This window comes from Rhinolophus sinicus, linkage group LG09, assembly GCF_036562045.2.
Source record: "Rhinolophus sinicus isolate RSC01 linkage group LG09, ASM3656204v1, whole genome shotgun sequence".
Lineage (NCBI taxonomy): Eukaryota > Metazoa > Chordata > Mammalia > Chiroptera > Rhinolophidae > Rhinolophus > Rhinolophus sinicus.
The window spans coordinates 108,881,991-108,895,620 of NC_133758.1; the positions used below are offsets into that span (position 1 = coordinate 108,881,991).

The 13,630-nt window shown below is 41.0% G+C and overlaps 1 protein-coding gene across 2 annotated transcripts in view; it reads left to right on the top strand.

Annotated features, from left to right (window-relative positions):
• Window positions 1–5,654: 5,654 nt before the first annotated feature.
• Window positions 5,655–13,630, top strand: part of SEPTIN7 (septin 7) — an 86,157-nt gene continuing 78,181 nt past the window's right edge. The window contains exon 1 of one of the 2 annotated variants that reach the window (XM_074340997.1): window positions 5,655–5,864. The gene's annotated coding sequence lies outside the window, so the exon portion shown is untranslated. Of the gene's footprint in view, window positions 5,865–6,507; window positions 6,542–13,630 lie in introns of those variants that run through there. The other variant, XM_074340998.1, reaches the window with a different exon arrangement.

Consider the following 13,630-nt stretch of genomic DNA (forward strand, 5'->3'; position numbering starts at 1 on the left):
CAAGAAAACCTCAAGGTAAATGGCTTCCTCTCGTCCCTCAATCACAGCGGCAACTGTGCTCAGTCTGTTAGCAGGGACAGCGAGTCCTCAGAGCAAGCTGGGCTCGCCTCTGCGTTAGAACCAAGTTTCCAGGACAGCCTTGGAATTTGAAAACTCCTCGAGCCTCCAGTGATAAGTTGAGATAAATCAGGCCTCCTGGGGCAGTCAGGATTCAGACATCCTATTTCTGCTCCGCTTTCTCCCCCACTCCCTCCTTGGCTGGTGGGAAAAATAAAAATCCCTCCTTCTAAGGTAAAGAATTTAAGAATGGGAATTGTTACTTAAATAGCTATTTTGCTGTTTGTTTAAATGTCTGGTCTTCAGGTTGCACGGGTCTCTCATTTTCTTTGGTTTTCTTATTACTGCTATCTATGTCTTTTGGCTTCTTTTCCTCTGTGGGGTGAAGTTTGATCTTTCCAAAGGAAGAAGAAGTAGAAGGTTTTATTTTTTCTAATTCTTGTTCGTTAGTTGTATAACCTTGCAAATGTACTGTAGATTCTTAATCTATAAAGGGACATGTCAATATTTGTTCCCTTTCATTTGCAGAATGGTAACACTGTCAATTATTTTAGTTAGATTCTTTGATCTCAATAGAACTTTGATTACTATGCTATTTAATTCTGAATTTAACACTGGAATGCACTATTCATTTTCAAATATTTAAAAGTTAAATACAAAAATATTTAAATCATACTTACCTCGATTCCCTGTGTTTGTCTTTCATAACACTTAAAAGAGATTTCGTGGATGGCAGACTATTTCTCATGAGGAATATCTTGAATTATGATGTTTCATATTCTAAATCTGATGTGAACAAAATATACTCCCATATTCATTCACATAAAACTGGTTTCAGCCTTTGAATAAGTTGTATCACCTTCCATTTTCACAAGGAAAAAAGTTTTAGTTAATGGCTCTTTATTTTCCACATCATTTCTCAATCCTCTCCTACTATCTGCCCTTCAAAGAGGGAACAAAAAGCACTCAAGGGCTTTTTGTATATTTGGATATTACTGTTAACAGGGAAATATTACAGATTGCCTAACCCACTTCATAAAATACACACTTGAAATCTCAAGCTCCTCCCCTATCACCCAACCTATGCCTGCTAAATTTTGGCATTGTAGAAAACAGGACAGACTCGTTCTATGAGAAGTGCCATCTCACTTATACTGTCACTTCTGAGTTGGCTGGCCCTCAAGGAAAACCTTCATGTAGACTTAATACCATCCACAGGTCCTTCTGCTTGCACTAAGGGTAAAAATACTTGAAAATTGTAAAAACCATCCTACCTTTTCACTAGACCAAATGTCTAGCAAATAATAATAGAATTCAGGACAACAGAGAAACAAATCTCTTCACCTGAGTTCTTATCTACTGCAAAAGCATGAGGTCTTTGAAACTTGTCTCAGGCTTCTACAAATTCTGAGGCCTTGAATACATCACTTCACTTCTCTGAACATTGGTTTTCTCAAAAGATGAGGGTAATATCTATTTTACAAAATTATATGGATTAGATTAGATGGATGGGAAATGGCTGGCTATAAAAATTCACATCTTCAAGTCAACTATCAGATTATAATAGGTAATCCTGGTTCTACTACCAAAGCTAGAACGTTGGTCCATACTTATCATAGACAATTACCAAACAACACTATTTGTATAATACACCATAGTTTACAAACCACCTTCACCTAAAGAATACTTTCACTTATGCATAGTCAGATATTAAGCCTAGTATTTTTTTTGCCTATTCAGATGTTAATTTGGGCATTTTGGGGGAAGCTTTGATTAAGAAACATTAAGCAGCTGCATGCCAGGGTTTTAGCAAAGTGACATCATTAATTATTTAACACATCTACATTGAACATACATATAATATGTGCTAGTGCAGCAATTCTCAAATATTTGGACCCAGGGTGCTTTTACATTCTTACAAATTATTGAGGACTTCAAAGAGTTTTTGTTTATGTGGAATATATCTATTGATACTTACTAGAAATTAAAGCTGACAAAGTAAAAAAAAAATTTATTCATTAAAAAATAACAATAAATCCGTTACTTGTCAACAAATATTTTTATGAAAAATAACCATATCTTCCAAAACCAAAAGAAATTAGCTTCTTCTGAAGAGTGCCACTGTTTTACATTTTTGCAAGTCCCTTTAATGTATGGCTGAATATAAGACAGCTGAATTATTTATGGGTTTTTTTTGCATTCAATCTGTTGCAATTATCACACTTCATGTAGTCTCTGGAAAACTCCACTATGTGAGAGAATGAAAATGAAAAAGATTATAACAGTCTTAGTGTTAGAATTAAAATAACTTTGACTTCATGGATCCCCTCGCATCTCAGAGATCTCCTCCAAGGGTTCCCCATTCCACACATTAACCACTATGCTAGTGCCTAGTACCCAGTTAGGACTCAAGAAATATTTGCTAAATGAAATCATGAATACCATACCGTGTGCTAGGTGCTGGCTATACACAGGTGAACAAGGCAAGAGTCCCTGCTCTAAGGGAGTTTAGATTCCAAGAAAAGAGACAAGTGTGTGCAAAACTGTGCTATTAGCACCACCATGGGAGTAAATACAAGATACTATGGGTGGGGGTGAGAGAATACCTTGTCCAATCTTGGGAGATCAAGGAAGGCTTTTAGAGAAAATGATGGCTAAGCTGAGTCTTACAAGAAAGCCAGGTAAGGAATATAAGTGTAAAAAGGAGAGCAAAGTGTCCCAAACAGAGGGAACAGCAAGGCTTCCTAGGATTTAGAGAGAGGACAACGCATGGTAGGTAGGCCAGAAAGGAGGAAATGTATCATGTAAGTTTCCTGAGGAAAAGTCTGAAGACTTCAATCCAGGGACCGACATAGTTTAAGCTTAGAAAGGTCACTGGGTGCAATGTGAAGAATGAGTTGGAGTAGAACAGAGCACCAGGCAGAAAGGGTATTGTAGAGAGGCGAGGCATGAGATAATGTTGGCCTGGCTAGAGTAGTGGTAGTGGAGATGAAGAGAAATGAAGAGATTAAAGATATATGAGAAGGAAAAACTGACAGGCCTTTCTGAGGGTCGTAGGAGGTAAGAGAGAGGGAGGGAGGGGCTGAGTGTACAATCCGTATTTCTGGCTTAGGCAACTGGCTTGATGATGATACCATTTAGAGACGGGGAACATAGAAGCAAGTAAAATGAAATGAGTTTAGTTTGGGATACACTGCTTTGAGATGTCTTGGAACATCAGGACATATATTGTGAAGGCAGTCAGGAATGCAGATTTGTAGTAAGAAAAGAGAACGAACTAGAAATTTATATTTAGGAGTCATTCGCATGTAAATGGTCACTGAAGCCATGGAAGTGAATGAGATCACCAAAGGACAGTATAAAAAGTGAGACAGGAATAAACTGACTAGGACACAGCTCTGAGGCACATGGATATTTAAACGACAGACAGAAGATGGAGGTCCTAGAAGTTAAAACACTGTAATATAAAGAAGCCAGAGCTCTAGGAGGACACCTAGGAACGTGTGGTTTCACAAAGCAAGGAATATAAATGCAGCAGGCCATGATCTCTAGCACAAAATGCTGCAGACAGGTCAAGCAAAATAAGAAAAAGGGTGCACTGGATTGAACAAAGAGGTTGTTAGTGACTTTGAGAATTTCAGTGGAGTGGTAGGGACAGAATCCAGAAGCTTATTGAATAAATAATCCACTGAGTGAAGCTCCTGGGAAGACAGGAGGAGGACAGAATCCAGAGGTCAGTCACAAAGAGATAAAACGCAGAGATCGTGTAGAAATCTGTGCCTCAGACGGACCAAGGGGAGACCTGGTCCACTGCAATGTTTGAAAGGATGGATGTGGATGCAGGTAGGCACATGAAGGTGGAGGCAGGAAGTTGTCGGAGTTCCTCTCTGATGGGTTCTATTTTTTGCTGAGAATAAATGGAGCAAATGGAGACTTAGGAAACAGTAGATAATCAAGACACAAAACAAGCTGTTTCCTTAGATTAAATGTCCTTCATTAAAAAAAATTACTTGGAAAAATTTCAAGTATACAAAATAATATAGAAAATAATTACAATTTAACACCCATGTACCCTCCACCTAGCTTTAAGGTTTTGCCACATTACTTTTGGCAGAAAATAAAACATAGATACACGTGAACCCTCACTATTACATTCCCTTTTCTTCCTTTCTGGAAGTAACCACTGTTCTGAATTTGGTATCTATCATTTCCTTATGATTTTCAGTTTGATCTCAGTTTCTTACTTTTAAGCTTTTATTGATTGTATACCATATACATCTTTCTACAACCTGCTTTTTTTCTCTCTCTCAATATTATGTTAAGAAACTCTCAGTTGACACTAGTAGCTTTAGCTCATCAATATCCATTGTTTAATATCAGTGCGTGTCAATTTGTCCAACAATGTAACTTACCCAAATTGTTTCACTAATGTAGCAATACTGCTATGAACACTCTTGTACTGGTTCATAGTAATTTACTTAGATACATATTTATAAATATATATATAAATTACCATGAGCCAGCCTATATATGCATATACCCTTAACATGCAGCTTAGCAGGAAAAATAATACATGTGCATGAATTCGACAACGAAGACGCCATTAGTTTTCAAGAAAGCTACAAAAAGCCCATGGGTTGTTCTGAGCAAAGGGCAGCTGCTTTCATTAGAAAGCATTTGGAGATGGCTCCAATGACCAAGCGACATTACCGCTCCAGTACAAGACCACACAATTTCAGCCCTTGATTACGCTGCAACTGGTACCCAATACTTTCACGTGTGCCCATTCATTTCAACGAGAGTGTCAGCTCGACGACGCCCCAGCCGGGCTCCAGCAAGGTGAGCCAACACGAGTGTGACCGTGGAAAGTCCGCAGTAGAAGCTGCAGTAGCCGACCTCTTGGCTGTGCCAGGCCACCCAAGTGACAGCGCTCGGGGAATGTGGGGGGAACCAGGGCCTAATCTCACTTTCTTTCCCGAGTCAAGGAAGTTGAAGAAACGGGGATGAGTGGGGGCACAGACACTTGCCTCGAAGTGTCTCTTCATTTTCACTCACAATGCCGCCAGGTCAGTAGCCAGGAGCTGAGGCGTGGACGCGGCCCCCGCCCTGAGCGCCGCTTCCCAGACTGGCCGCTTCCAGCGGCGCCTCCTCGCCTTACGCCAATTCCGTAAGGAGGCGCCAAGGCCAACCAAGCGGTTCCCGCAGCTTCAAAACCTGACGTGAAATTGCGTGGGGCAGCGCTGACGGCGGCCATCTTTAATTCGGGCAAACCCCCTCCCTCGCATCCCACCAGCTACTCCTTCTCAGCCTCCCCAGACTTTTCCCTGACAAACACTACGCCGTTTAACCTTAGAGGCAGTATTGAAGAAACATGCACAGAGGCCTGACTACCCACGGCCCTGCATGTACCAAATCCCGCCAGTTTAAACATGGCGGCTAAACCCGAGCAGCAAAGGAGCGCGGACGCCAATGAAGTCATGCTCGCAATGGAGCAAGGCGGCGAGGCCGGGAGGGAGTAATCTCGCGAGACCCAAGCCAGCCTCCGCTGTGCCCGGAAGCCTCTTCTGAGGGGGCGGGGGGCGAGGTGAGAGCGGGAGTCGGGTGAGAGCCAGAGGAGGAGCCGATTTGCTGTCGCTTGCGTAAGCGAGGCAACGACGCCGGGCGGCTACGCCGCGAAATTGGCGTAGGTGGCTTTGGAGAATCGGCGGGCTGCGCTGCTCCCGGGCTGGTCGCGGAGGGGGAGGGGATGTCGGTCAGTGCGAGATCCGCTGCTGCTGAGGAGAGGAGCGTCAACAGCAGCACCATGGGTGAGTCTCAGCTTTGGGCCGCCGCGACTCGGGTTGGCGGCTCCAGACGCGGGGGGCTCTGTGGCCGCCGCACGGGGCTGGGGGAACGCCCTGAGGCGAGGTGGGGGCGGCCGCGAAAGGAGGTGGGGTGGGGGCGACGGCGGGCCCGGGGCGCTGCAGCGGCGGGCCCGGGGGGAGGGGAGGCGGCGGCGGTGACAGTTTGAATTGAACGTGACGAGAGCCGAGGCGGCGGCATTTCCTGTGCCGCGGCGGACGGGCCCGGGGAGCCGGGAGATGGGAGCCGCGAGCCGCGGCCTCCGCATCCCCGAGCGGCCCGAGCAGGGTCGTCTTTGCGCGGCCCGCCGGCTCTCGCGGCCCTGCCTCCCCCGGCCGGCGGCCCCAGCGCCCGTGGCGGGGTTCCCCTGCTGGGGGAGCGGGCCTGGCGAGGAGGTCGGGATGTGTGCGCGCCGAGGGCGGGTGCGGGGAGGGCCGGCCTGGGAGGGCGGCGGCGCGAGCAGGAAGGAGGATGCACCGGCTGCAGCTGCGGTGAAGGCGGCGGCGGCGGCGGCCGCGCTCCGGCCCCCGCGCCGCCCGCTCGCTGTCCCCTCCCCGCCCGCCGGGCTTCCTCTCCCCAGGCGCGGCCCCGGAGGCGGCCGGATGGCGGGCGAGGCGCGAGCGCGGAGGATGAAGAGCCTGGTGTGGGCTTGATTTTTAAGAAAAAGGGGGAAGAGAACGTCTGGGAAGGGCGCCCCCCGGAGGCGTGGGGAGGGTCGCCGGGAACGCGAGGGACCCTGTGCAGATACGGACGGGTGATGTTTAAGGGAATTATTTTTTGAAAACATTTCAGTGTTTTCAGATACTCTCTTAAGAAGCCCTCTCATTTCCTTTCCTCCCCCGCGTATTGGAAAAAGAGCAAGGCCATTTCATTCACATTTTCCACTCCCGAGTTCCATTTCATACTGTGTGTATAGTAGGGAAGAAGCAGCTGAGATTTTTCTAACGCGTTTTCCTTCGCTGGGTTACGTTTTGACAGCACCCTGTTTGGAATCTGGGTTTTTGTCGTGTAAGGACAGCCTGTGTGCCGGCCAGGGGCTTGCTTCGTTACTGAAATAACGCTCCTGTGAGTTCATGGTGCTAGTCCAACTTTAAGGTTTCTTTTGGCTTTATTTTGATGAAAGGGAAGAATATCTTCATGAGTGTCCTTTGAGAATCAGAAAGAATACCTCTAGACTGAGAAGCGTTTTATGGGCTTTACACAATTTATATACATGTAAGCGATAAACACAGTCAGCCCCCGCCCCGCTCAGCTTATAAGCAAGTTGAGGAAGAAACTTTTTAGGCATGAAATGTACAGGTACAGATGAAATGAAATGTGTGGAATCCGGATAGACCGAGTGATGGTACCTGAGCTGGACATAAACAGTTCAAAGCTCGTCACTGCTGCCTGGATCCCTTCTTCCTCCAAATAGCGAAGGAAGGAGCGACGGGGGAGGGGGAGGAAACAATCTTTCATCCCACCCAGCTGTTCAGTGGGTGGGGCTAGAGGAGATTGGGGTGAGGGAGCTATGAAATAAATGTGGCAGCTACGTCCTAGATGGTGTTTGTAGGGCAGCATTGTGCCAGTGCGATGGGACCTCTTAATACAGTTAAAAAAGTATCACATGCACTCGTAGGCTTACAGCATTGAAGTTCATAACTGATTATAGAAATTTATTTTGTGTTTATGTCAAGTCGATTTTAACTTACAGAAAGGATATATTTGTGTAACTTAAGAATTTTTCGTTTCTGGTTTTCATTTGAAGATAAGGTATTCACTACATAACCACATGAACGGTAGTGTTATCAGTAGATTATGTTGTAGAAGTTTTATTAAGTTGGTTGTTTGGATTTGTGTGTTTTCTCAAAGAAATAATCTTAAATAAGTCCATGCCAGAACTTCTAAGCTAGTCTGAGAAGACAAGATAGGACTCCTAAAAAGACCTTAGAGCAGTTGTAGAGGGTTAGCAACAACAACACACACAGACAGACACACACAAAAAGCTTGGGGAGGAAGAGGAGTTAGATCTGTGGTTTCCAAGGTCTCATGAATGTGGGATGGTCAGATGGCGAGACCAGTCAGTGAAGATAGTGTTGGAGAAGTTTGGTTTCCGACGTCTTATAATTTGATTGTATACATTTTCACTGTGTATTCTAATCAGGGTTTTGACAGTGGAGTATTGTTACCTGACTAAATTACCAGTTCAGAACCATGTTTCACATTTTGAGTTAATGAACTATATTCAATTTTTGATTAGCAGTTGAAATTTTTATTTTAATTAACATTTATGCATTTTATCAAATCTTAAGACAAAACTTTTTGTATGTTTTTTAATGTACTAAGTTTGGACTGTAAATGGCATAAGATTTATTGTACAATGAAACTGATGTAGAAAAAAACGTGTGTTTGCAGAGTAGAATTTTAAGGTAGCAGGATTATAGGTTAGACTTGCCAGATGAGCACGTCCTGTTAAATGTAGACTGTTGGTCTCTACAGCGGTGTTTTACAGACTGCAAGTTGAGACCTATTAGTTGGTCTTGAAATCAATTTTGTGGATTTCTACTACTGCTTTTTATAAATTAGGAAAGAAATATTAGGTTGGTACAAAAGTAATTGTGGTTTTTGCAATTATTTTTTTAAGCTTTTAAACTGCAGTTACTTTTGCACCAACCTAATAGAAAATAGCAGTACATTGCACTTAGTATAAATTTTTTTGAGGGGGTGCTAAATTTTGTTTCATAAGTATTGTGTTGGGATATAAACTTTTTTTTTAAATTAAGGATTGTGATAAAAAAACAACAACTGTAGAAACACTTGGAAGATGTACGGTATAAATGGGTCAAGTCGAAGGTTTTTAAACCTTATTGTAGAAGTTGGAGATGTTGGTGTGAGGAGGAAAGACTTTAAATGCTATCGTGGCTTTTTCTTACTTGGCTTCCTTTATTCTATACTCCACACAGCTAGTGTGGTCAGAGAGATTTGGGGCCTACTGCTTGAGGAGGTCATCTCCTAAAGCCAGATAGAGAACCACTGCACTGGGTGATGGAGAGCCATTGAAGGATCGTAGAAGAAAGAAGTTTTTCTGAACCATCTAGTCCATAATTCTTCCTTCTAGAACTCTTACCACTTAATACTTAGTATATCCCACACTTGGGAATCAGAATCAGAGGTAGTTTCGTGTGTGTGTGTGTGTGTGTGTGTGTGTCTGTCTGTATGCACGCACACGTGATTAAGTTTTAATGAATTTTTGTAAAAAGTGATCAGTACTTACTGTACATACAGCATTATACCAGGTCATTATTTTCCAAAGTATAATTGAACCTCATGCATGATGGTCAATCAGGGCCCTTTGTATAAGTACCCTACATAGGTGTACCATTTTTAAGTCTTTTAATGCCATATTTTCACTACTTCTGTGTTTAGATATGTTTAGATACACAGATACTTACCATTATGTTATAATTGCCTACAGTGTTCAGTACAGTAACATGCTCTACAGGTTTGTGGCGTATAAGCATCTAGGTTTGTGTAAGTACACTCCATGATGTTTGCGCAATGATGAAGTTGCCTAATGATGCTTTTCTCAGAACATGTCCCTGTTGTTAAGTTGCGCATGGCGGTGTATGCATAGGTGACCATTTATTTAACATGTCCCTTTTCTGGTAGACTTTTGTTTCCAATATTGCTATTACAGACCATAACATGATGAGTAACTTGGGACATTGATCATTTTCACACGTGTTAGTATCTCAGAGCTTTTGATTTCTTTGACACAAGACACTATCAGTTAAAGCGGTAGCATTGATGTTAGGTCGTTACTACTTTAGGACTTCAACACTCAAGTTCATTCATTTAACAGATACATGTCTTGTGCCTGCTGCATGCTGGGTGCTAGAGAAACTGAATTAAATGCTGTGATAGTAGAAATAGAAGGAGTGATGATTAAGAGCTTAGATTTTGGAGTCAGACCTGGATTCACATCTCTAAAGCTTAACTGAACTGTGGGGAAATGACAGCTTTTTCTGTTTTCTTCTTTGTAAGGTGGGAATCATTAAGTTATTGGAGAATTAAATGAAAATTAAACAAAATAATACATGGCAAGTCCTTAGCCTTGCATATAACAAGCGCTCAGATCTTAGCTTTAAAAAAAAGTTACCAGACTACATGGCAGTTGACTATTTACTGTTCTGCCTTCCATTGTAAGATTCTTAAAGTCAAGCACTATGTTCTTTTCACTTTTGTATCCCCAACCTGTCATTTACTTAGTAAGTCATTTGTGATGTGATTTAAAGGTATGTATACAGTTGGAAGAGTACAGAGCAGGATACCTTTTCCATGCTAGAAAAGGTAAATCTAAACGTGGGTAGGTGTGATTAGGCAGAAACGGAAGGATACTTATCCCGAATTGAGAAGTGGTGGTGGTGTAGGTTATGAGGCTAGAGAGGTAGGCAGACATCTGCCGTGCTATGCTGAGGATGTTTAAAATGTCTTTATTGAAGGATTTTAAGAGACAGGTGGTAACATGAGCATCACGATGCTAATTCCAGTAGGGATAGCTAAAGCACTAAGGGAAGGAGGGGTGCAGCGAATTGAGGAAGGTTAATGTAGCAATCCTAGGACCAAAAGATGAGGGACGTAACTAAGGCAGTTGCAAAGCGCATGAAGTATAGGGGATGGTTGTGAGGTATGTGGTATGTGAGGGGATGTAGGTGGTAATGAATACAGAATATCTGAGCTTTCTGGAGTGTATGGATGATGAGTAGGTATCATTTATTGAAATAGGCAATTTAAAACGTCGAGAGGGTCGAAGGACATCTAAGTGAGCATGTCTGTTAGAGTCTCAATATTAGGAGAGACATCGTGGATGGAAAGTAAACATTTTATGTTTATTGTAAATTTATTCATTTGTGCTTTGACTTTTTATGTTTAGTAATTCAATCTGCCATATTGAACCAAAGCTATATTGTAGTTTGGTCAATAAATTTGTTGGTCCTGTTTTTTTAAGACTTGGTCGGTATTTGTGGTTTGGTGAGCAGAATTGAAGGAAACTAGAATAAAGTGACTTATGTGAAACCTCTGCATTCTTCAAAGTTAGACACACTGAGGTCACCAATTTATTGAGTAGTATTAAACTGTTTACTTTCTTAAAATTTCCATGGCATGTTTCACAGCAGTAGCTGTTTCAAACTAAGGGTCATGCTAGTGTTTCTTTGCACAGTGACATTTTGTATTATGTATTCAAATTGTCCATTCATATTGTAATCAAAGTACTTTCTTTTTGAGGAAGAGTTTGGTATAGATTGTCAATCAGTTTTAGAGAATACTGTAAATATTTTGAGTAAGATCATTTGTGTAAGAGGAGACAAATCTTCATAATAATTTTATCTTAGTGCTTTCTGCTTATACTGTTATTAAAATAACCAGTGTATCTCTTCATTTGTTACTTGTAGCATTCTGGGATGTAAGGTGATCTAAACAAGAAACATTTTTTCAGTAACTAATATACCTTCAAGCATCAACATTTTAAACCATTTTTAATTTTAAAAAGTTTCATAAATATTCTTAGTTCCTTTTATGATTAATTTGAACAAATTAACTAGGAGGAAGAAACCATTAAGTTATTTCAATCATTGAAAGTTAATTTGTGTTCTTTTTTAATTACATATATTTTTTTCATGGTTGTAATTAGTGGTATATTAGTGGTTAGTGGTTCTTAACTCTGGTCAGACATTGGAAACACTTCCAATGCTTAACACACTTGGAGGCTCATTAATTCACTAGGTGTAAGGTGGGGTTCAGAAATTTTCATCTTTATTTAAGTAATTCTGACAAATCCTTAGAGTTGATAAACCTCTGGCGTGAATTACATATTATGAGGTAATATATGTCAAGGTACTCTGCAACCTCTTAAATGTTATGCAAAATCAAGGTATTGATTAGTTTTTAATATAGTTTTTGGTGTATTAACCTATATGAAAGTTATTTTAAATATGTATATGGTTTTCCAATGTTGATATTCTAATTTGCCAATCATTTTATTATTTTGAAGCATTTCATAGTTTTAATATTTTAGAATTTTAAGTATTGTTTTAAAGAGTATCTTTAAACAAATCTCTTCTGCCTTCGCCAGTTATTTTCGTAGGATATTTGTTAGTTTAGTACATTAAACATGTTTTAACTTACATTTCTTATATTACTGGAGACATTTGTTATGTGTAAACTGATTAACCTCCCTATTTTCAGTAGAAAATACCGAACTTATTAAAATCAACCATCAGGAATATTTGGTTTTACGCTATGATATAATATGGGGCTATTAAGTAATGTAACATGAGAGTCGTTTTTGTTTTTAACTATACATAACTTTTTACATTTTATTGCTGTGTGGATATACCTACCTTCTTCCTTGAAGTTTGTAGCTATCCAGTTTGCTGTTACAAATCTTTGTGTTTTCATAGCTCAGTTTTTATTTCGTGGTTCATTTCTGTATTGAAGGTCTGCTATCTGTTAAGCATTGAGTTAGGTTTCCATTTCTGTTTCCCAGCTATATTCTGTATAGTTGATATGCTGAGTGAAAAGGAAATAAAGTAGAAATGATTCATGTTTTATGGATGTATAAAATAATGTGCAAATAGAAAAGAACTTTGGAAACCAAAATATGTAGTCATTGCATAATTTGCAAAGACCATACATATTCAGAGGACAACTTAATAGTCTTAGTTTTCTTGTTGCTGAGAAGGGTGAATTGAGTAGTTAACATCTCTCTCTGTAGTTTAAATTTGGAAACATGAGAATTTGGCGTGAAAGAATTAAATTAGTGATCCTAGATAGAATTGTAGTCAGTCCTGTCTTGGGTTTTGTATTTAGAGTATAAAAGTTGGTCTAATGTAGAACAGCTAGGAGTTACTTTATAAGATAAGATGATTCATTCATCTGTGAGCCAAAAAGATAACTAGAATGACTTAGCTGGCAGGTGAACCCACCAAAAGTAGCCAGGTCTGTGTTTGACCATGGTGTTGTGCTGTTAGATAATTACATAGGTCTACTTCCTTTTTGTTGTTGTTGAAATTTTTGCATAAATTTAAACTTTCTGAAAAGTTACATCCCCTGTCTTTTTTTCTTTTTTTTTTTTTTTTAAGATTTTTATTGGGGAAAGAGAACAGGACTTTATTGGGGAACAGTGTGTACTTCCAGGACTTTTTTCCAAGTCAAGTTGTTGTCCTTTCAGTCTTAGTTGTGGAGGGCGCTGCTCAGCTCCAGGTCCAGTTGCCGTTGCTAGTTGCAGGGGGCGCTGCCCACCATCCCTTGTGGGACTCGAGGAATTGAACCAGCAACCTTGTGGTTGAGAGCCCACTGGTCCATGTGGGAATCGAACCAGCAGCCTTCGGAGTTAGGAGCATGGAGCTCTAACCTCCTGAGCCACCGGGCCAGCCTGTAACCCCTGTCTTTTTGAGAGTTAAGTATTTGGTTAACATGGAGGGAATGCAAAAGTAATACCACAAACATGCAAATACATCATGTTATATGCGATAAATGCACCATCAACATTAGTACTGGCCTGGAGTAAGGGAATAAGGGAGGAGTTTTATGCTTGATGGAAACTTACTTGAATCTGTGTTTGACGTTTTTGGGTAGGGCTGAAAGATTCCATCAATTTTTAATTGAAGACTGAGTGTTCTAAGTATATAGTCACTAGTGGATTCCATTTAACAAATTAGAATTTCACCAAGATGAACAAAAGACTTTCTTT